This window comes from Mytilus galloprovincialis, chromosome 1, assembly GCF_965363235.1.
Source record: "Mytilus galloprovincialis chromosome 1, xbMytGall1.hap1.1, whole genome shotgun sequence".
Taxonomy (NCBI): Eukaryota; Metazoa; Mollusca; class Bivalvia; order Mytilida; family Mytilidae; genus Mytilus; species Mytilus galloprovincialis.
The window spans coordinates 52,349,072-52,371,057 of NC_134838.1; the positions used below are offsets into that span (position 1 = coordinate 52,349,072).

General features: G+C 31.9%; 2 long non-coding RNA genes across 2 annotated transcripts; one reads left to right on the top strand and one right to left on the bottom strand.

Moving 5' to 3' along the window:
- Positions 1-13,888: 13,888 nt before the first annotated feature.
- LOC143077910 (uncharacterized) lies at positions 13,889-15,770 on the bottom strand. The gene is made up of 3 exons (XR_012978957.1): positions 15,729-15,770; positions 15,171-15,230; positions 13,889-14,546 (listed from the first exon to the last, which is right to left on the bottom strand). It is a non-coding gene; the product is annotated as an uncharacterized LOC143077910 (long non-coding RNA).
- A 3,792-nt stretch (positions 15,771-19,562) lies between these two features.
- On the top strand, positions 19,563-21,355 carry LOC143080649 (uncharacterized). Its single transcript, XR_012979765.1, has 3 exons — positions 19,563-19,606; positions 20,080-20,139; positions 20,950-21,355. It is a non-coding gene; the product is annotated as an uncharacterized LOC143080649 (long non-coding RNA).
- Positions 21,356-21,986: the final 631 nt, after the last annotated feature.

The following is a 21,986-nucleotide window of genomic DNA, read 5'->3' on the forward strand; positions in this document are numbered from 1 at the left end:
GCTATATTATGATGTTTGTTGTTTTGTCGTCTTTAGATATAATGCGAGGTTAAGAAGGGATCGGAATAACTATAGACAATAGCTTTTACTGATTGTCATTTAGAGAACATGTGTGCTTATATACAGTCATATAGATTTAACATTTGGGTTGTCGTAATTTGTCTTTGGTTAGTCGTTTTTCAAGTCACTGATACTAGAAAAGTATGATTGTATAAATAGTTTACATGTTATCGAGACAACAGACAATACCACGTTATAATTGACCCAGATACACACAGTGTACAGTGGTCGTTTTAAAACAAATATAATTGCGTCGTCAAGGGTCATCAAGGGACCATATCAAAGACGTAGATAACAAACAACCTGTTAAGACCTGTATAAATGACCGAAAACTTTCTAGACGTTCCGAAAATTTAATTCTGACTTCCAGCCGAGAGATATCGAGTGGCCCATAGACACATCCAAAACTCGCCAATATATAAGCATGAACCCCTCAGGGGGTTCATGCAAAAACCAGTGGTAATAGGAGGGAACTCCCCCCTGGGGACAATTTTTTTCTCATAAAATTTGCAAAATTTTATTACATGCTATAGTTATAATATAAAAAGACAAATTAGGGACACGTTTATTATATAATATATCATATATGTGAGAATCGGACGTCTGTTTAATTAATTTGGATATTATTTGAATGATTTAGTTTTCAAAAAAAACCAGGGGACAACATGATTTTAGGGGGGGGGGAGTGAACATTTAAATTACAATATTTTATTGGAAGAAATATAAGAATGAGTGTTTAATTGGCAGGAGTTGGTGCATTATATAATTTAGTTTATAATGAAACTTAAAATTTTCAAAAAAGATGGTTGAATAAAAAAATAATTGCTGGTGTATTTTTGATCTAATATTGCGTAGACCTACATCTGAATGTGCAAGGCTTTGTCATACTGAAAACGAAATGTCAACTAAAAAAAATCTACTAAAATCAAGGTGAATGTAATTAATGTATACTTGATGCAATTGGCTTAATAATTTCAAATTGAAACACCCCACATTATTTTCTGAGACATCAAGAGAAAGAGAAAGAATCATTATAATTCGACGAGTCGGAGATCAAGAAGGGTTTTTTTTTTTTTTTTCAATATGAAGATATTACAAACGCCATAGCATATACGGTGGTATTGGATTACTAAAATTTAATCTTCACCAGTATTCCTCACAGACAATTAATCCGTATAACATGTATAATGTGTAAAGGACAAACGTCATTGAAGACTCATTGGTGGCTGTTATTTGCTCTTTGGTTTGGTTGTTGTCTCTCTGACATTTTCCCATTTCCATTCTATATATTTTTTTTAATTCATCGTATTCTGAAAACGAACATTTGTAGTGTACTATAGGTAAGGCTCTCAAACATGAACTAAAACTACCGATTAACCGGTTAATCGGTCGAACGATTATCTGAGTAACCGGCTAGGCAAAATTGTACGATTTGACAACACTCATATTAAGGCCATTATTAATATATTAGAAAAGTAATGTGTTTTTTTTATCCCGTTCCGTTTCGGTTTGAGCCTTAGATACTGGGATATAAGAAGATGTCATATGTGACAATGAGACTACTCTCCATCCGAGTCACAATTTATAAAAGTAGAACAATTATAGATCAAAATACGGTCTTCAACATGGAGTCTTGGCTCACACCGAACAGCAAGTTATAAAAGGTCCCAGTGTAAAACCTTTCAAATTGAAAACCAACGGTTCAATCTATACCAAGATGTCCGTAATTTGTGACGAAGAGTGATGGAAATGGATTATATTTGAAAAAAATGTTATGTCTATTGAATTTATTATACATGTCGTGTTAAATCAAACTTTCCTCCGCAAGTTAAACCTCATCAAATCCTTCTCTTACTTTATCTATGGTTTAAGCAAGTCGGATAAATTAAGGCTTTAATAGGTAACAAAAATTTAAAGTTTATATAGTGAAAATGCACCGCATATACACAGGTCGGGACCACTACCTTATATAGAAATGCATAAATTAGCATACTTATGTTCTCGCACATGTAATTGTTTATTTACATGTGACGCAATTTATTTTTACCTAGGTTTTTGACCAATCCACTAAATGAGTCACAATGCATGATGGACTACTACGTGTTTACAATCAACCAAGAACACGTGTTATTTACTGAAATACAACACATTTTTTCGTGCAATGCGTGATTCACAATTTCGCTTAGTTTTTCATTTTGTGTATCCTCATTTATAGTTCGTGATATAAAGTATTACTTACATGCTCAGATTAACGAAGAGTTGTTTCTATGCGAAGAAAAAAGGGTTTGAATTACCCGATATATAGCCATTAACATGTTTGGTGATGGCACAGAGATTTCATGTATTTGTCTACCAGAAGCAACGAAACAACAGCGAAAACACACAATTACTCATGAGACAAACTTACTGGTGTAAAGTAAGCCGTCGATAACAGCCGGTGCTGATATTCAAGAGTACAACAATGTTCGTATAGATAATTAAAGGCAAATGTGGGATCCTTGAATTTTGTGTTCGTAAAAAAGGCGAAGAAATATTTACATACATGGCAGTGTTAACAAAATCTATAAGTATTTTTGTTGGTCACATTTCAGTATATGGGACTTCCAAACTGTTCCCTTTTTTTTAAGGTAGTGAAGTCAGCAACTGTAGTTTCAGTTTGTTCGTTTTTTAACGGGCTCGGACATTTGCCAAACTGAATAAAATTATTACAGCTGATTTCTTAAACCGGCAAAGTAAAACTTTGGTTGGTTTGCTTGCTTTGTTTGTATAGTTGTTTATACAAGCTTTGAAAATAAGATTGACATCTTTAAACAATATATATATATAGGCATAATTTAACTTGTATATTTTATATTTTGTACAATATACAAACAAAGCAAGCAAGCTAACTAAAGTTTTGCTCCACGTGCATTAGGAAATAAGCTGTAAGGATTTTTATCCATATGTATGTGCGACAAGGTGGACAATTTGATATATTTTGTGAAAATTGCAGCGTTGGATCTATAATAAAAAAGAAGATGTGGTATGATTGCCAATGAGACAGCTGTCCACAAGAGACCAAAATGACACAGAAATTAACATTTATAGATCACCGTACGGTCTTCAACAATGAGCAAAGCCCATACCGCATAGTCAGCTATAAAAGTCCCCGATATGACAATGTAAAACAATTCAAACGAGAAAACTAACGGCCTTAATTATATAAAAAAAAATGAACGAAAAACAAATATGTAACACATAAACAAACGACAACCACTGAAATACAGGCTCCTATACAATATATTTTTTTTTGATGGGATAGATTTCTTGTCCTTTTATATATTAATTGGGCCGGTTTTTTTTTGTTTGGATTGTTTGGATTGTTTTACACAAGTAATTTTGGGGTCATTAATAGCTTACTTTTCAGCATTGGACCTATGACTGCTTACTTTACTAAATTATGTCTTTGTTGGAAAGATGTTTTATTTGGCACTCATACCTCATCTTCTTATTTCTATATACAAAGAACGTTTTAGAAAAAAAATATAATAGGTAATATGGCACCCACTATGATCCAGAGACTTTTAATATTGGAGATATTTTACATATGTCAACAGGACAGCAGCCGAACGATAAAAAAACCTCTGGTGATAAAATTAGCAACAAACGGATATTATCGATGGATGAAACTATAAAAAAAATGTATTGAGCTATATACCGTACCCGCTCAGTGGCGGATCCAGGGGGCGGGGGTTCCGTGGGATGGACCCCTTTTTTTTGGACGAGGACATGTAGTTTGAACTCCCTCCCCTTTTGTCCAGGGTTAGGACCCCCCTTTTTAAAATGGCTGGACCCGCCCCTGCCGCTTTCATAACACTTCTTTTTAGCATACTGAATATTTATAGGTTTCATAACGAGTGAGAATTAGATATCGATTGATATCAACTCGAGTTATTTAATTTCAATAATAATAAACGAGCCTATGGCGAGTTTATTATTATTGAAATTAAATAACGAGAGTTGATATCAAGCGATATCTAATTCTCACAAGTTGTTAAACCTATTTCTCTTATGGCAAAAAGTCATATGTGCGTGGCCTATTTGTTGCGAGTTGTGTTGCTACGGCCGTTTTTCTTTGCAACGCGTACTGATCTGTATACTTTTTGAACTAATATGGTTTTATTTTATTCGCTCAAGGCTGATTTTAAATATTTAAAAATGAGATGACTCAGTTTAATTCAAACGATATTGAATCATGACAAGCTGTAAAACGTATGGTAAAAAACAAATGTTTTTATGATCATTTTCGTGGCGAGAGTTGTTGCTACGGGCGTCATCTGTCAGTTGATAAGTATGCGCGGACTGATCTCTTATAATTTTATCAATGAAAGACGAGAGAGCACAATCTCCGGCGCAGAGTTCATATCCGTTCCATACATGCTCCGCAATACTGCACTTAATATGAGTGTAGTGTTACAAAGTATTGAACGGAACGGATATGTGATCTCTGCGCCGGAGATTGGAGAGAGCATGGCAGTTTACAGAATACAGAATGAACGAAAAATGCGGTTGAACAGTAAAAAACAATAAAGCAGACGAAAATCGCTAAAACCGGAAGTAAACAATCAGTTGTCAAGAAAAAAAGTAGTCCCGGCATGACCTTTTCCAGTGAATAATGACCTGATCAACGGCCAATGAAAATATTGGAAATTTACGAGATAAACCAATCAAATTAACGTAATTTTGATATCACATTTTCATATCACACTCCGTACGGTGTGATACGAAAAATATCTATTCACGTGGGAGTTAGATAACAGGCCGCAACCATAAGAGAATTCACTGTGTCATGTCGTGAAATTAATGCAGGTTCAATTCATAACAATGCACAAAACCGGTTCAACTACTTTTGCAAGGCGAAAAAGAAAGTCGAATCGTGAAGCCAATAACAATATTTTTCTAATCTGAGCATGCAAATTGAAGATTACGTTATATATTTTACATTAAATATATTTGCAGAATAAAAACTTTGGTAATGAGAGTCCCAGACAATATATTAATTGACTGTTTTTCCACTAATTCCACGTGATTTAAGTAGTAGTTTACTCGTAGTAGCCCACAATGCATTGTAGTTCATTGAGTCGATTGGTCAGTTTTTCAAGGCCATATTGGCCTTGTGTTTTGGAAATTACCTTGCAAATATATTCTGACGTCAGAAAATCTAGAGTTCTCGACCTGATACAATACCAATGAATCGCTCTACAGTGAAAATGAAAGTAAAGTATCATTATTCAACAGTAAACATGAATCGCATAAAGAGAGCATCATAGAGGAAGTAAGACAAATATGAAGAAACTGAATGACAAAACCTATTCTACGTTATACAACTTTAATAATTGTGTTGAAATGAATATTTTTCTGCAACAACATCTTGCATGCTAGTTTTAAATCACCTGCACGATCTGTTCGTGAAATGTCCTAAATATTTCCCTATTTCGGTATATATTTCACAGCTGGATAGCTTTAAGCGCAATAAAACCCCGTTTGCATCTTTTACATTGTCTTACTATACATAAGTATATTTAATATATTTCTATTCCATACCAAGGTGCACAACTTTACATGGGGGTCCTCATTATAGTAAAGTTCCATCATCATTGGTCCATAGGATTCCGAGAAACACGACGGACAAAATGTGTGGAAGAAGAATAAGAAAAATAAGAAAAAAAAGAAACGTAGAATAACAACATGTCACCCCAACTCCGTTGAGGGTGCCATAATAAACAAATATATATTCAGACAATTCTCCGCAAAGGCGCAATAACTACATAAGTAAGTCGCCTACCAAAACTAATAACAACAACAACAATTCTCCGCCTTTCAACAAATGGTTTGTGAAAATCCAACTGTAAATGCCGTCAAATGTTGTTTTTTTTTGCATTCACTTGCCGATGTATTTGTGTGTTGAGAAATCCAGAACTAATAAAATGTGTCTATGAGCATTGGAGGGTGTGGATATAGGATAAAGGCAGGGTGTGGATATAGAATAAAAAAATTAAGGCGATAGGAACGTTCATCTTGCATTGAGCCCGAACACCAACAATTGTTGAACTATCCTATAGTCATAATGATTGATAAAATGTAAGTCACATCAAAGCTCACGGTAATAATTTCAGAGTTAAATTTTCTTTCTTTATTCTCTTTTAAAAATACTTTTTTTAGTATTTTGAAAAGGCTAAATGGAAGACTAGTATGAAGTTTTGAGCTGAAACTTTTACGAATTATATAACATCAACGAATGTTTCTGTTCTTTTCAATACAATTTTATTGGTTACTGTAGAACAGATTTAGCGTTTTGTGAGTTTATACATATTAATCTTGTGAGTAATTTTACATGTGATTAAAACACTTTACCAAGATAAACAACTAGTGTATGTATATTTTTAAGCCCCATTTAAAGGCATTGGTTTTCTTGTTTGAATGGTTTTACACTTGTAATTTTGGGGGAACTTTATACATGTAGCTTGCTGTTCGGTGTGAGCCAAGGTTCCGTGTTGAAGGCCGTACCTTGACCTATAATGGTTTACTTTTATAAATTTTAACTTGAATGGAGAGTTGTCTCATTGGCACTCATACCACATCTTCCTATATCTATCAAATCAGGTTTTATTGTGACATTTTGGTAGAAACTCATTTAACGCATCGATATCCTATACTAATCGATAAAAATATAATTTACAGCATAAAATATTTTCTTTTTTATTTAGAATGTATCATACTGGCTTCATTTTCCGTTCTGAAAATCATAACACATTAATTTTCGTTGTTTTCTATAACGAACAGCGAAATTAATAACGTTAAAGTAAAACATTGGTTAAAAGTTTTGCGACAGGAGACCTTTGGGAATTCATAAACTTAGTAGTATTTTTTGTTTCATAATATAATTCAGATTGTTGCCTGAATGAATGCTGTGCAAATTTTATAGATGATAAGGAGGCACCTTTGCTTTGTACATTAATTGTGTCAAAAAGTGATTATATGCAAAAAAATAAGAGAAAAAAAAGTACTTGAAAAAAAGAATGAAGTAATAGTACCTAACGAATTTAAAAACTTTTTAAAAATGATGTCCAAATTGGCCATCATCATCATAATACAAAGATCAAAATTAATGGAACAAAATCATATACAGATACTGTACTTCTTTCATGTATCAAACTGATACAAAAATACTACCGAGAAGAAAGGCCAATGCTTTGTATTGTACTAAAGGTGATAAAAATAACAAATAATATGTTTTAACAATAAAAAAATGGTGTGGACTTTAACGGTGCTTTTTTGTGGACTTTAGCGGAACATACTATTGTGGACTTTAACGGCGTTTTCTTGTGGACTTTAGCGGAGGTCATTTTGTGGACTTTAGCGGCGTTGTGGACTTTAGCGGAAATTTGTTGTGGGTGGACTTTAGTGGTGTTGTGGACTTTACAGTAATTGTGGACTTAAACGGTGCCACAAAGGTTAAATCTGCCTTCATCATCACTAACTTTCTTAGAGCGATGAGACAAACTGCTCTAAATCACAGATCACAGGCACTCGTTACAGAATAAAACTTTCCTTTGTTATACCTTAATATACCATTAAGGTATATAGGGGGAAATATTCTGAAACAAGTGACTATGTCACAGAAAAAGCATCTTCCCAGCATTCATGAAATTGCTCTCTATTAAAGCAATATCCTGGCAATTATTAAAAAAAAACCCTCTTGTTTCCTACTTTTAATTTGAGGTACAATATGCCGGTGAAAAACATTAATTGTGCTGTCAAGAATACACTGTTTCAAGTTGTGGTATGCATCAAAAACTGTCCAACAGCATTCGTTATTCTACTCGTAAAGGCATTTGTTTCTAAGATCGGTATGGTGTATACCATTATGCCAGAACTCAAATGAAGCAGAAAGCTGATGTAACTTATCTGCCTTACTTGATCCCTTAAGACAAATACTAGTACATGAAAGAAGTATAATAACGCCTAACACAAACACAAAACAGTACACCATAGCCACCATTTTATTCCAGAAGCTTCTAACTGATGCCGAATGCTAGAGTGTAAAATTGTAATTGGGATTACCCAAAACAATTAGAATTTTTCTGAAAAAGACTATAAATGAAAACAGAACTATATCATCTTCCTATAATGATTGAATGTTAGAAAAATTGACCAGAGTTATCTTACTTTAATCACAGAGAGGGGAAAGCAAACAATTTTTAATTTAAGCCTAATTAACATTAAAACAATTTTCCATTAACAGATAAAGTTATCTTATTGAAATATAAGGACTTTGTTAGTTAAATCTATTAATTTTATTAGATATTATGATTTTTTTATGACAATAGAGAAACATGCTAGTTAGAGTTTTAACATTGTCTTGCTATTTTAAAAGCACAATGACTAGCCATTCGATTTTATTTAGATTATACTAAATCTTGGACTGCAATTATTATCGACTCCTAGGAGTCGATGTTAAGAATTGAACGATGGACAGTTAGTGCGTGAATTTTTTTTGCTACCTGATTGGAAGATATTACGAGACGTGAATAATCAAAGTTTATTGATTGGTTAGGACAATCCAAACCTAGTAAATGTCCTTCAATCCCGTAGAGTATCGGATTTTAGCAATTAGATTTGCCTGGTCATTAATCATGCATATTCATGATATTGGTACACAGGTAACTTTTATCTATAAATAGTCGAATCTTCTGGAGTTTCGTAAACAACAACGTTAAATGATATATACTTCTTCATAACGTGTGACCTCACGTGTGTGGTAACATTTGTTGATTGATGCACGTGGCTATTCTAGTAAATGAATTAATCTACAAAGCGAGAGCACTTTCCATTTTCATCAGCTAAGAGTCGACTAGCCCTTTTTGAAAGGCTAATGCTTGTCATATATTGACATCATGTGAAATGTTTTATGTACCGGTATATCAAAAAATTGTCAAGCTATTCTATTGTCTGCAGTTTCTAAATACATATCTCTTTCTTTATTAAGTCAGTCAAAATTGATATTTATAAGATGGGTAGTTGTTACTCATTCGTTTTAGCTTTTGATTTTGCCATTTGATTAGGGACCTTCCGTTTTGAATTTTCCTCGGAGTTCAGTATATTTGTGATTTTACTTTCTATTCGGAAGGTTATGTAGTGTAGGAACTTCCAAATGTAAGACAGCATTTCTAAATTTATGTTATGTTATCTGTTAGAATTATCACATATTGAGTATGTAGTAATGTGGTATTTTTTTTAATCATATCCCTTTCTAATTTCCAGTCTGCACCTTTAGGGGTGTTTTACAGTAGAATGTGTACCTTTTTAATGTCGTGATTGCAAATGATCAAGCTGCAAAACAACTTCCTAGATAATTTTGACATATATAAATAATGATGAAAACAGAAAGATTGACAAAATTGATTTACCGTATCATCAAACAAGTCTCGTCAAACTGACATTGCTATGTTTGAAATTGAAACCATTAATTTCTTAGTAGGAAATAAACTTAAAGAGTTGTGAAACGCGGACCTTATATTTTATTTTCTAAATTCGGCGTGACTCCTGATAGTGCTATTCGGACTCAAGTCAATATGATGCGATTGTTTTGCGACACATTTTCAGAGTTTTCAAAAAAAAAATATTGTCTGATTATTTTTTACCCTACCAGACAAAACACAACGGTATCCCTAATATGTTTATATGTAGATCTTTTTAATGCTTTTATGTAATAGTTATATATAATTTAAAAATGAATTTTAAATATTTTGTTTGTATGCTGTTTTTGTCTTCGTATTTCTAACTCATCGCATAGTTTCCCATATTTGAGTTACAGCTTTTGATAGAATGAATTTCACTTAAGAATTTCTCATCATAGTGGGATGGTTTATGCTTTATTGGTTTAATCATAGACAACATGGACAAACTTGCATATAATGATTTTAATTATTTTCATTTCTAAAAATAAACATAGAAAAAATGTTGGCCATTAGACTAAAAATCTGTTTCTGGTTTATTCTTTGATGAACTATTTGGATTTGACATGGTTATTTGAGGAAACTATTTGATAAACAATCAAATAAGTTAAAATTGTTGACTTTCATAAATCTTGAACATATATGAAATCATTCATACAAGATCCATAAAGCAATGGAAATCAACTTTGTATATTTATATGAACGATAATACTTGTTAAATATAAATAAATAAATATATTGGGAAAGTGCATGAAAAAAATGCAAGTTATACACTGTAACATAGACAACGAAAACGACTATGTCTGATAGTAACTAGGATCATTTTAATATTGAAATTTGGATTGTTAATTTTGACATTTTAATTAAATAATTTCAACTATCAAGATTTCAGCCTTAACAATTAAAGTATTGCAAAATATTGCTTTTTAAATGCCCTATAATATATTTTATCTTACCTCCTATACATTTCTAGGAATATGATTGGTTAAAAGAGTCCTCGTGGAAACCGTGTATATATAGTATTAGGTTAGTAGTGGAGTTGCGTCCCTTTATATTCCATAAAAGGTAATAAGGAGGCGGGGCTTATTTCATACATGGTTAGTAGTGGTGTTACGTCCCTTTAGAAAAACAAAACAGTACTGAGAAAAAAATCTTGAAGGTTTCAACAGACGAAGACAGTGATGATAAAGTGAAATAAATTCAAAAAACACATTTAAGTCTAACAAGTTGTCATTGTTGGCATCTGTTTTTGAAGGATCAACGGAAGAAATTTCTTTATTTTGTTAATGCTAACTGTATTGAAAACTTGCTCATTTTGATAGGTCACTAGTCTAAATTTTACACTTTAAGATAGTCGGTAAGATGAATTCGTTACATAGTGTGCTACTGACGTAATACGGTATATATGGGGTCTGTAAGTTCCATATGGGTTTTCGAACTTCGCTCTCACCCCATATGGAATTTACTGACCCCATATATACCGTATTAGGCCACTAGCACACTATATAACTAATAATATTAACTATTAAAAGGGATCGAAAACTCATTTGATTTATCAGATTTATTTCAATGAATATTCAAAAGTCAAATTTATATAAGCGGGTATCTGTATGCCATTATATAGTTTGATTACAAAAAGACTTTTGCATTCAACCCTCATTTGCAGACAGTATGGACTGATGCACAGTTTTTATCTTTTCAATTGAAAACTTGCATATAGGTTTACTCTCAATTTGCATATTTAAAACACTCTGTCGATGAACCTATATGTAGTAACTGGAATGAATAAGGTGCAATTATTATTGTTAAGTACTTTTTAACAGATTTAGTGAAATATTTATGATGGACTTTCTCGACATATACCCTCGCGACACTTACCAAAGAGGAAATCCTGGATAATCAAAGGTCTGTTCTTTGTTCCTTTGGTATTTCAACCAAAGATGAAGAACTGGATCTTCCATCACTGTATTGGATACCTAAACTACATAAGTGTCCTTACAAACAACGGTATATTGCTGGGTCTTCCAAGTGCTCCACGAAACCTCTTTCTAAATTATTAACATCTATTTTATCAGCAATCAAAGACGGGCTTCAAAGTTATTGTGAAACTGCCTATTCAAGAGGTGGCATGAATCAGATGTGGATACTTAAAAATTCCAAAGATCTTTTAGAGTACATACAATCTAACTCTCTTTCATCTTGTAACAGTATTAAAACATTTGACTTTTCTACTCTTAACACAAGTATTCCACACTCCAAACTAAAAGACAAATTGAAAGAGTTGGTATTACTTTGCTTTATAAAAAAGAATGGCCAACGTAGATACAAGTATCTTGTCTTAGGGAGGGATAAATCATACTTTGTAAAGAATCACTCTGATTCAAACAAAAAATTCTCTGAAACCGATATTATCAAGATGCTTGATTTCTTGATTGACAACATATTTGTAACGTTCGGAGGACGTGTTTTTCAACAGACTGTCGGCATCCCAATGGGAACAAACTGTGCCCCTCTACTTGCCGACTTGTTTCTTTATTATTATGAGGCTGACTTCATGCAGGAACTTCTTAGGAAGAAAGATAAGAAGTTAGCAATATCCTTTAACTCTACTTTCCGCTATATAGATGACGTTCTTTCACTAAACAATTCAAAATTTGGTGATTATGTGGAACGCATCTATCCCATCGAATTGGAGATAAAGGATACTACAGATACAGTTAAGTCGGCTTCATATCTTGACTTACATCTAGAAATTGACAATGAGGGTCGGTTGAAAACAAAACTTTACGACAAAAGAGATGATTTCAGCTTTCCAATTGTGAACTTTCCATTTCTAAGTAGCAACATTCCAGCAGCACCTGCATACGGGGTATATATCTCCCAATTGATACGATATTCCCGTGCTTGCATTTCCTATCATAATTTTCTTGATAGAGGGTTACTGCTCACAAGGAAGCTATTAAACCAAGAGTTCCAAATGGTGAAGTTGAAATCATCCCTTCGTAAATTTTACGGACGCCATCACGAGTTGGTTGACCGTTATGGAATAACCGTTTCACAAATGATATCGGATATGTTCCTTACGTCGTAACTACAATCCCCTTCCCTTTCATGAATGTGACCTACCGAATTAGACTTTTTACCGGATTTGTAATCACATAAGCAACACGACAGGTGCCACATGTGGAGCAGGATCTGCTTACCCTTCCGGAGCGCCTGAGATCACCCCTAGTTTTTGGTGGGGTTCGTGTTGTTTATTCTTTAGTTTTCTATGTTATGTCATGTGTACTATTGTTTTTCTGTTTGTCTTTTTCATTTTTAGCCATGGCGTTGTCAGTTTGTTTTAGATTTATGAGTTTGACTGTCCCTTTGGTATCTTTCGTCCATCTTTTATGTAGAAACCTCTTCACATTTCACACGCATCGTACATGCCGTTCAACCAGTGCCATAGATACAAAACATTTTGCACATTTTTCATCGATAATGTATTTCTCTCTCGATTCAGAGTTAACAAATGGTTAATAAAATTTGAATTAAAATTAAAAACACAAATAACAAGACATAAAACCTGTCAAAAAAATAATTCAGCATAACTTTTAACCATAAAAATGGAAACGGCTTTAATATGCCCTTTTTAACCACATAATGTCAAAAAGGGACATTTTAACAGAATTTCTAATTATTAAAGATGTAATTTCTTTACCTTTATGAAGTTTGACAAATCGAAACAAGCAAACCATTCAGAGAAGTCACAAATTAACAGAATCTACCTTAAAAAAAAATTACGGATTTAATTCATATTCATGTCAACACCAAAGTGCTGACTAATGGGGTGGTGATTCCCTCGGGGACGAAACCCACACCAGCAGTGGCATCGACTCAGTGGTGGAAATAGTTATCAAAGGTACCAGGATTATAATTTAATACGCCAGACGCGCGTTTCGTCGACACAAGACTCATCAGTGACGTTCAGTTCAAATAGTTATAAAGAGCATACATGTGTATTGAAATCAAATAAATAACTTTGAAGAGGCTAAGACAGGTATGCCTCTGTTTCACAGATATTCTATAGCGATCATCAAAATTTGATTGGGTTTATAAAATGTTTGAAGGGATAACATCAATATAAGTTGACCCTCAATTTCATATAAATTCATAAATTTGTTCTAGATCGTTCAAGACATATGTTCGTTGAAACCTTCGATTTTTCTGACATACTGACCATTTGACCATTTGAGTCTCGTCTAAAATTGGTAAATTAAGATATCATCTACTTGTTTCTTTTCCAGTTTAACAAAAAAGATTTAAATTCTATATCAATACATATTTTATTTTAGTATCTTTACAAATAGAAAAACTGTCATAATATCACAATATTTGGTTAAAGTTAAAATAACATTGCACTATTTTCTGGCCTTTAATCATGTCATAATTATGTGTAGCTATTAATGCGAACACATTTATTGCATCCATTTCTGTTTTGACAATCCTCATTGATGTTGCATTGATTCCTTGAAAAACAAGTGTCGACACAGCCTTTTGGGAAAATTCCATCAACTGAACCACCAGATACAATACGGTCTAATGAACCGCCTTGGATAATACGACGTGCTGAATCTCCTCGAATAACACGGTCAACTGAACCGCCTGTAATAAGATTATGTACTGAACCGCCTGGGATAATACGATCTAATGAACTACTTGGAATAATACGATCTAATGAACCTCCCCGAATAATACTATCTCTTTTACCGCCTAGGGTAATACGATCTAATGAACCGCCTGGAATAATACGATCTAATGAACTTCCTCCAATAATACTATCTACTTTACGGCCTGTAATAACACGATCTATTGAACCGCCTGGCAGAATGTGGTCTAATTGGGAATTGTCAACCATTCTTCGGCAAAATCTTCTACAACCTTGTCTTCCTGTCAATCTACAACGTCTTAAGCATCCCGATGAGACTGTATTACCAGAATTATATTCTGTAATAAAGAAGATAAAAAATAGTTAAAAATGTTAAAATGAAGTGTAAAATGTCAAGATTTTGGAAGAAAGAGGCCTTTATAGTGTTTGTAATACTTTTCATTGATATTATGACTTGAATTTGTCTTAATAGTTGCACAAAAATATGAAAAAATGGTGGCACCTTACTTTTAATAAACTATTACGTTTAAACATAAAAAACTGAATAATGCAGTTTGTTTGAGTCATCTTCTGTTGTCCCTAGTAAATTGTCGCACTGACATTCTTAGAGAGAACTACATTTTCAATCTATATTTGCAATCATTTTTTTTTAATTTTAAGTTGCTGGCTAACGAAGAAATAGCGTCTTTATTGTTAAGCTCTATCGCGAAAAAGGTGTGTTTAATTAGGTTTTTGCTGTACTTTTGACGATCTTTTTTGGATGGGTTTTTTTTCACACGTTTCCGTTATTGTTTTTTCAGTTTTCTGGCTTCGCCTCTGATATTATACTTGATAAAAATTATACACATGAAAACACTTTGTCCGCATTAAGTTATAAATGAGATTAGTTTCAGCATTTTGAACTGTGGACTATAAAGCGGATCATCATTACTATTATTCTTTATTTTATATAAAATACAAACCGGCAAAAACACAGGAAACAAATCCAAGAAAAATCAAAACAGCTTTTCCCTCCATTTTAGCTGAAAAAATAAATAAATGAAATATCAGTATAAAAAAAAGCTATAAACTGTTGATTAAATCTTAATCAAAGAAACATCTATGTTTGAAACTTTGAAAGTATTTGCGAAAAAACTTGAAAAACTAAAACAAAAATGTGCATATGGTATTAAGTCTTTATGTAACGCCGAAAATAAAGGTAAAGTAAAATTCATTTTAAATCAGCATGAATCGATATGTTACTATCTAATATTTATATTCATTCAATTAAACATTAAACGCTCTTTTCATGTTGAAATGAGTCCAATATGTGGATTAATATATCTGTTATAAAATACTTATAAGGATACAAACTTTTGAAAGGATCAATTCAAATTTAAGGAGTCATTTGAAGAAAAAAATCATATATTGAAATATTTTTTTCTGATTAATTCTTAATCAGTAAACATAAATTAAATTTGAGTATCTGATCAATAAATACTAAAAAGAATTTTTTTCCTGCAAACATTAAGATTACTTACTTGATAGTATTATATATCTGAGATGCTTTGTTAGCAATGTACTGTAATCAACTGTTGACTAATATACAGTTTACATAAGGAAATGAACGGTTCAATGGTTGTATGACGTCGGTTTTGTATACGTTTTTACTTGTACATTTACCAAGTTCAAAATGTCAAATTTATTTTAAAATGCAAATTTGACACCATGCTATGTAACAACAAATAAAATGTGTAAGAAAAAAAATAATAAAGTGTGTTGTATTTAATTCGAAAAAAATAGAGATCAGATACCGTTGTCTTAAAAATATATAAAAAGTTTGTTTATTTGTATCTTGAGCACCTGTATTGTGTTTACAGAGCAGAGACTTTAAGATGTTTTTCTCCGCTTAGATTGAATCATTTATAAGTATATAGAAAAAACCGTTCCATTCGGAGCCATTTAACTATACGAGAGGGAGTGCAGTGATATGTTTTCTTGGTTTGTACCCTCGGAATAGACCCTACAAAAGATAGGAGTCAAAATCATAGCATATTTCAACATATTCTTATCCTAATTACTCCAAAAACTATTGAAATAGCAAACTGTTATCGTTTAAAATCCATCCACCATTAGAGTTTTTATCATTCCAATGAGGAAAATGAATCGAATTATCCTTTAGAGTAATGAGTCTTTGACCATTTGTTGTAAAAAAAATACTTCTATTTTTAATTTGAAATGTGATTTGCATCGGGAAAGGATTCTGTAGTTGTTAGAAAAATATAGCGGGCTTTTAAAAAAATGATACACGGAAAAAAATAGTGCTTAACTAGTTCCAAAAAAAAAATTTGAGTCCAATAGATTCTTTATGATCATTTGTTTACTAAGAAGGGCACATTTCAAGCACAGATCTATACTCAAGATACCGCTAAGTTGCCATTTTTTTTTATAAACCAAACTGTTACATTTGTATGTTGATAGATTTTTTAAATGCATTTATTCAATTTTAAGATTAAAAAAAACCAATGTGAAACAAAAATTTTGAACAAAAAACTAAACAAATATTATAAAAAATAAAACAACCAACAAAACGACAAGAAGACAAACAGCAGTCAACACCATTTTACAAATAGGAAGAAGTTGGAATACGGCCTTTTGACATTTGTTTTGTAGAAATAGAGTTTTTTGCCTCCATCTTTCAGAAAAAATAAAAAGCTTCAATGCTTTTAAATTAAAAAAAGAAAGAAAATAAATAGGCTGGTGACAAAAAGTTTCACATTGGGATGCTTAAATTATTGATAGTGTTGATCAATCTGAGGATTCTTATCTATCATGGACCTTTCAGATACTATATGCATGTCATATTTTATGAATATTGATACGCTAATACTTTTGAAATTATACGATACTGATTTTACGTACACAAACTTGAGGTTTTTTCATGCATTTACAGGGCGCGATCGTTAGACTCCTGAATGTTTTTTTTATAGAAAAAAAACTATTTGTTTGAAACTTCTGTCAGTCTTGTTTATTAGAAAGTTAGGTCAATCTTTAAATAGATTTCAAATATACAGGACATATTGATTTCAAGATTGATTAAATTGTGATTTGTTCTACACCTAACAATAATAATAAAAATAATAATAATAATAATAATCTATTATTCAATAATAATTAAAAAAAAACAACATACACAGAAACTACAGTTACTGTATTTGTTCAAAACTTTTTGCACTGATTATGTATATGACGTGCTTGTTATACATGTTAGCTGATTTCTAATTTACAAACCACAAAGGAGAAATGACATGCCCTAAGTGTGTCGGTTTTACCTTTTAAACTATTTCCTAGTTGAGGTCCATGAACTCCATCAATCTATGCTTCAATTGCAACGTTTTACAAAAGCTATGTAAAAGTTTATATTTTCAGGATTCCACCTGTTTCATTTATAAGATTGATTCATTGTACATTAAAATAAACTACACCTCGTATAATAAACTATTTCATTAGTCGAGGCTTTTCATTTGATTTTTAGTTTTCCAATATACAGAAATATATAGAATACAACATAGTCTGTAAAGTACAAGTAATATTTGGTGAAAATATACAAAACACGTATGAAAACAATTTCTTCCACTATGAAATTTGACTTAAACGAGAATAACAATCCTACAAAATACCGAAATATATTAGGATTGATCTTACCCGTTTACACTGGACCAAAGATCGATCTAAGTAAAGATCGATCTTTTTTGTAAGTGTAAACGAGGTCTAACTTGCAACCTTCAACTAATTTTTTTAAATGGATAAAAATTCATCTTTAAGATGCGAGACAATGCATTTTGATACGTGTGTAGTAGTAATCATGCATAAATACGGAATACTTTGAAGGAACATACTATGTTTTTTTAACCTAATAAACAAATAAATAACAGTAAGAGGTGTTACATTGTCTTGCTCTTTTAAAAGCACAATGACTAGCCGTTCGATTCTAAATCTTGGACTGCAATTATCATATATTGACATCATGTGAAATGTTTTATGTATATCAAAAAATTGTCAAGCTATTCTATTGTCTGCAGTTTCTAAATACATATCTCTTTCTTTATTAAGTCAGTCAAAATTGATAATTATAAGATGGGTAGTTGTTACTCATTCGTTTTAGCTTTTGATTTTGCCATTTGATTAGGGACCTTCCGTTTTGAATTTTCCTCGGAATTCAGTATATTTGTGATTTTACTTTTTATTTGGAAGGTTATGTAGTGTAGGAACTTCCAAATGTAAGACAGCATTTCTAAATTTATGTTATGATCTGTTAGAATTATCATATATTGAGTACGTAGTAATGTGGTATTTTTTTAAATCATTATCTGATAGCTACAAATGTATACCCCTTTCTAATTTCCAGTCTGTACCTTTAGGGGTGTTTTACAGTAGAATGTGTACCTTTTTGATGTCGTAATTGCAAATGATCAAGCTGCAAAACAACTTCCTAGATAATTTTGACTTATATAAATAATGATGAAAATAGACAGATTGACAAAATTGATTTACCGTATCATCAAACAAGTCTCGTCAAACTGACATCGCTATGTTTGAAATTGAAACCATTAATTTCTTAGTAGGACATAAACTTAAAGAGTTGTGTAACGCGGACCTTATATTTTTAGTCGTTTTATTTTCTAAATTCGGCGTGACTCCTGATAGTGCTATTCGGACTCAAGTCAATATTATGCGATTGTTTTGCGACACATTTTCAGAGCTTTCCAAAAAAAATATTGTCTGATTATTTTTTACCCTACCAGACAAAACACAACGGTATCCCTACTATGTTTATATGTAGATCTTTTTAAGGCTTTTATATAATAGTTTGAATTTCAAATATTTTGTTTGTATGCTGTTTTTGTCTTCGTATTTCTAACTCATCGCATAGTTTCCCATATTTGAGTTACAGCTTTTGATAGAATGATTTTCACTTAAAAATTTCTCATCATAGTGGGGTGGTTTATGCTTTATTGCTTAAACAACTAAGGAATGCACTAACTGATTGGACATATCAATACCAAAACCGCATGGAAACAGAGACGACCGTGTTTGTTTATTGTGCAACCAACAACAGTTTAATGGAAAACAATGCTATATTAACACTAAAAAATACTTCTGACCATAAATTCTTAGATTAGTTTTGTGGTTAGATTATGCGGGATCATAATGTGTTTATGTTGAATGTTTTTTTAATGCAAGTTTGACCTTTTTTTTAGAATTTGATTGATGTTGCATTAACAAGTATTTCAAAAAGACGTCACACCTGCAATGAACCGTTTATTTCCTTTTGTACATTGTATATAAGGTATCAACTGATAACAGATAACATAGTACATCAGTTTACACAACTTAGTAACGAATACATTTTAGTAAGGTAAGTCTTCTAATAATATTAATTGCTAAAATTATAAATATTAAAGATAATGTCATTTTTTTTTATATAATAAAAGAAGCGACAACGTTTATGTTATCACATATACTATTGAAGAATTGCTACTATCAGGAATATTGTTTTTAGTATAATATTGGTTTAAATTCCAGTAAATGATGTGACCACGAAAGAGCAGAAGATCGTTTAAGCAACATAATGAGTTTCATTCGTTGATTATCGTGCTTGTTTAAATAGATAACGACAAAATTTTATATTTTTTTGTGAATAAAGGCTGTTATGCAAAACAATTGTAGTATATCTATCAAATAGAAATTGGAAAAAAACAATGCAAATTCTGTGTTTATATTGCTCTATCTCTTTTTAAGCAACATTTTTCAGAAAAAAATTTACTCACTCATTTTAAGGTACATACAAAAATCTCCAATTTATGTTGCATTTCTTTATTCGTTTTTCAGGAGTAATGGAGGGAAAAGCTGTTGTGATATTTTTAGGATTTATTTCATGTGTATTTGCAGGTATGTAGCCCTCTTCGTTTCATATGCAAACTATATTTGATCATTTTGATAATAATATATTAAAAGAAAGTAATTTAGCAGTTATACTTGTGAAGAAGAAAAACAAAACAACAAAAGAACAAACAAACTGATACGTATTTTTTTTCGTACGAACGTACCATAAAACACTATTCCTTCATTAACCCCAAGAGGTATTCTATAGAACAAATTGCCAAACGCCGTATTCCAACTTCTCACTCTTTGTAAAGTGGTGAAGACCATCCAAAGACTGAATTTGCTTTACTTTTTCGTGCTTTTATGAGATATTCCATACGTAGACACAATGCTGCTTCACAATAACGCACACAAAGCTATATGATTCTTTATGCTCTCTAAAATGTTTCTAAACATAATTTGGGTACGCCCCATAATGAAATCACATTTGGTTCATGAAATTCTTTGTATTTTTGATAAAATCAGTATGACACCAATGATAATTTAAATTATACAAACCTTATGATTGCAATTACCATAAATAGTGACATAAGTGTTAAACGATCATCTGTCATTTTTGGTTAAAAAAACCTCCTTTTTTTTTTATCAATTATGCACATAAGGCGTATTTAAACCTTTAATAGGAACGTTGAGGCCAGAATTCACCTGCATTCTATGAAATTATTATAAACAATAAAAAAAAATAGCAACATTTAATATCTTAATTTTCATTTAAATAGAAATAATAATAGGGATAAAAATGAAAAGCAGTCTTATCTCATTATAAACGTTATTTCATATTTCATCATTTATAATTTTCAAAATTTATTATTACAGCAAGTTATCCAGTCACGAAAAAATGTGATAATGAATGTTCGAGTCGTTTAGATTGTGGAAGAGGATACTATTGCCAAACTATAGGATGTAATAGAAGGTGCACATCTCTAAATTTACCAATTGACAATGCTCATATTGACCAAGTAGTCTCACAAGACACATTTTCATTGGAATGCGAACTAAGATGTAGACAACAAGGAAGGGTAGGTTGTAGACGACTTTGTCAACAAAATGGAGATCAGTTTTTAGTAGACCAAAGATTCCCTGGTGATTCCTTGGACCATTCCTTTCAAGGGTCCTCAGTAGACCGTACCTTTCCTGGGGCTTCATTAGGCAGTATTCGTTCAGGCAGTCTTGTTGATCGTATCAGGTCAATCGGTTCAGTTGTTTCAACTCATCATAAAGGGTGCGTAAACATGTGCATTTCTAGGAATCAATGCAACTTCAACGAGGATTGTGTCAGCAGAAATGGATGCAATGTATGTGTTCGCGTCAGTTCATATGCGTAGTGGGACAAATAGACACAGACTACAAAGTGCAATACCATTCTAAAATACATTAATGTATCTTCTTTTTTATAATTTTATAATAAAAAATTAAAAGATGTAGAGCTTTATTTCATCTTTTTTTCTGTAGAAACCAACGCAACTTTAATACATGAAATGATGATTTTTTTTATGATTTGCTGGAACAAAAAAGAACTAATGGACTATGGGAGTTTTTATAGCTGTCACAATAACAAAATGAGGTATTTTGTCAACTCGAAAACTACACCAACGAGATTATTAGGAAAAACTTAAATTATTTCGTTTCATGTAAATCAAAATCTAAAAAAGGAATATATTTTATATACTGAATACATTTGAAAAATGGATTTTGAGATAGTTAAACACAAATGTTAAAGCTATTTTATTGACAAGCTTCGAAATGATATTGTTTTTATTGTTTTCAGTTGGAAGAAAACACTTGTGATCTTAAATATCCTTATGTCGTTTCAAGTTTTGAGGTTAAATGGTACCAATACATACAACAACTGG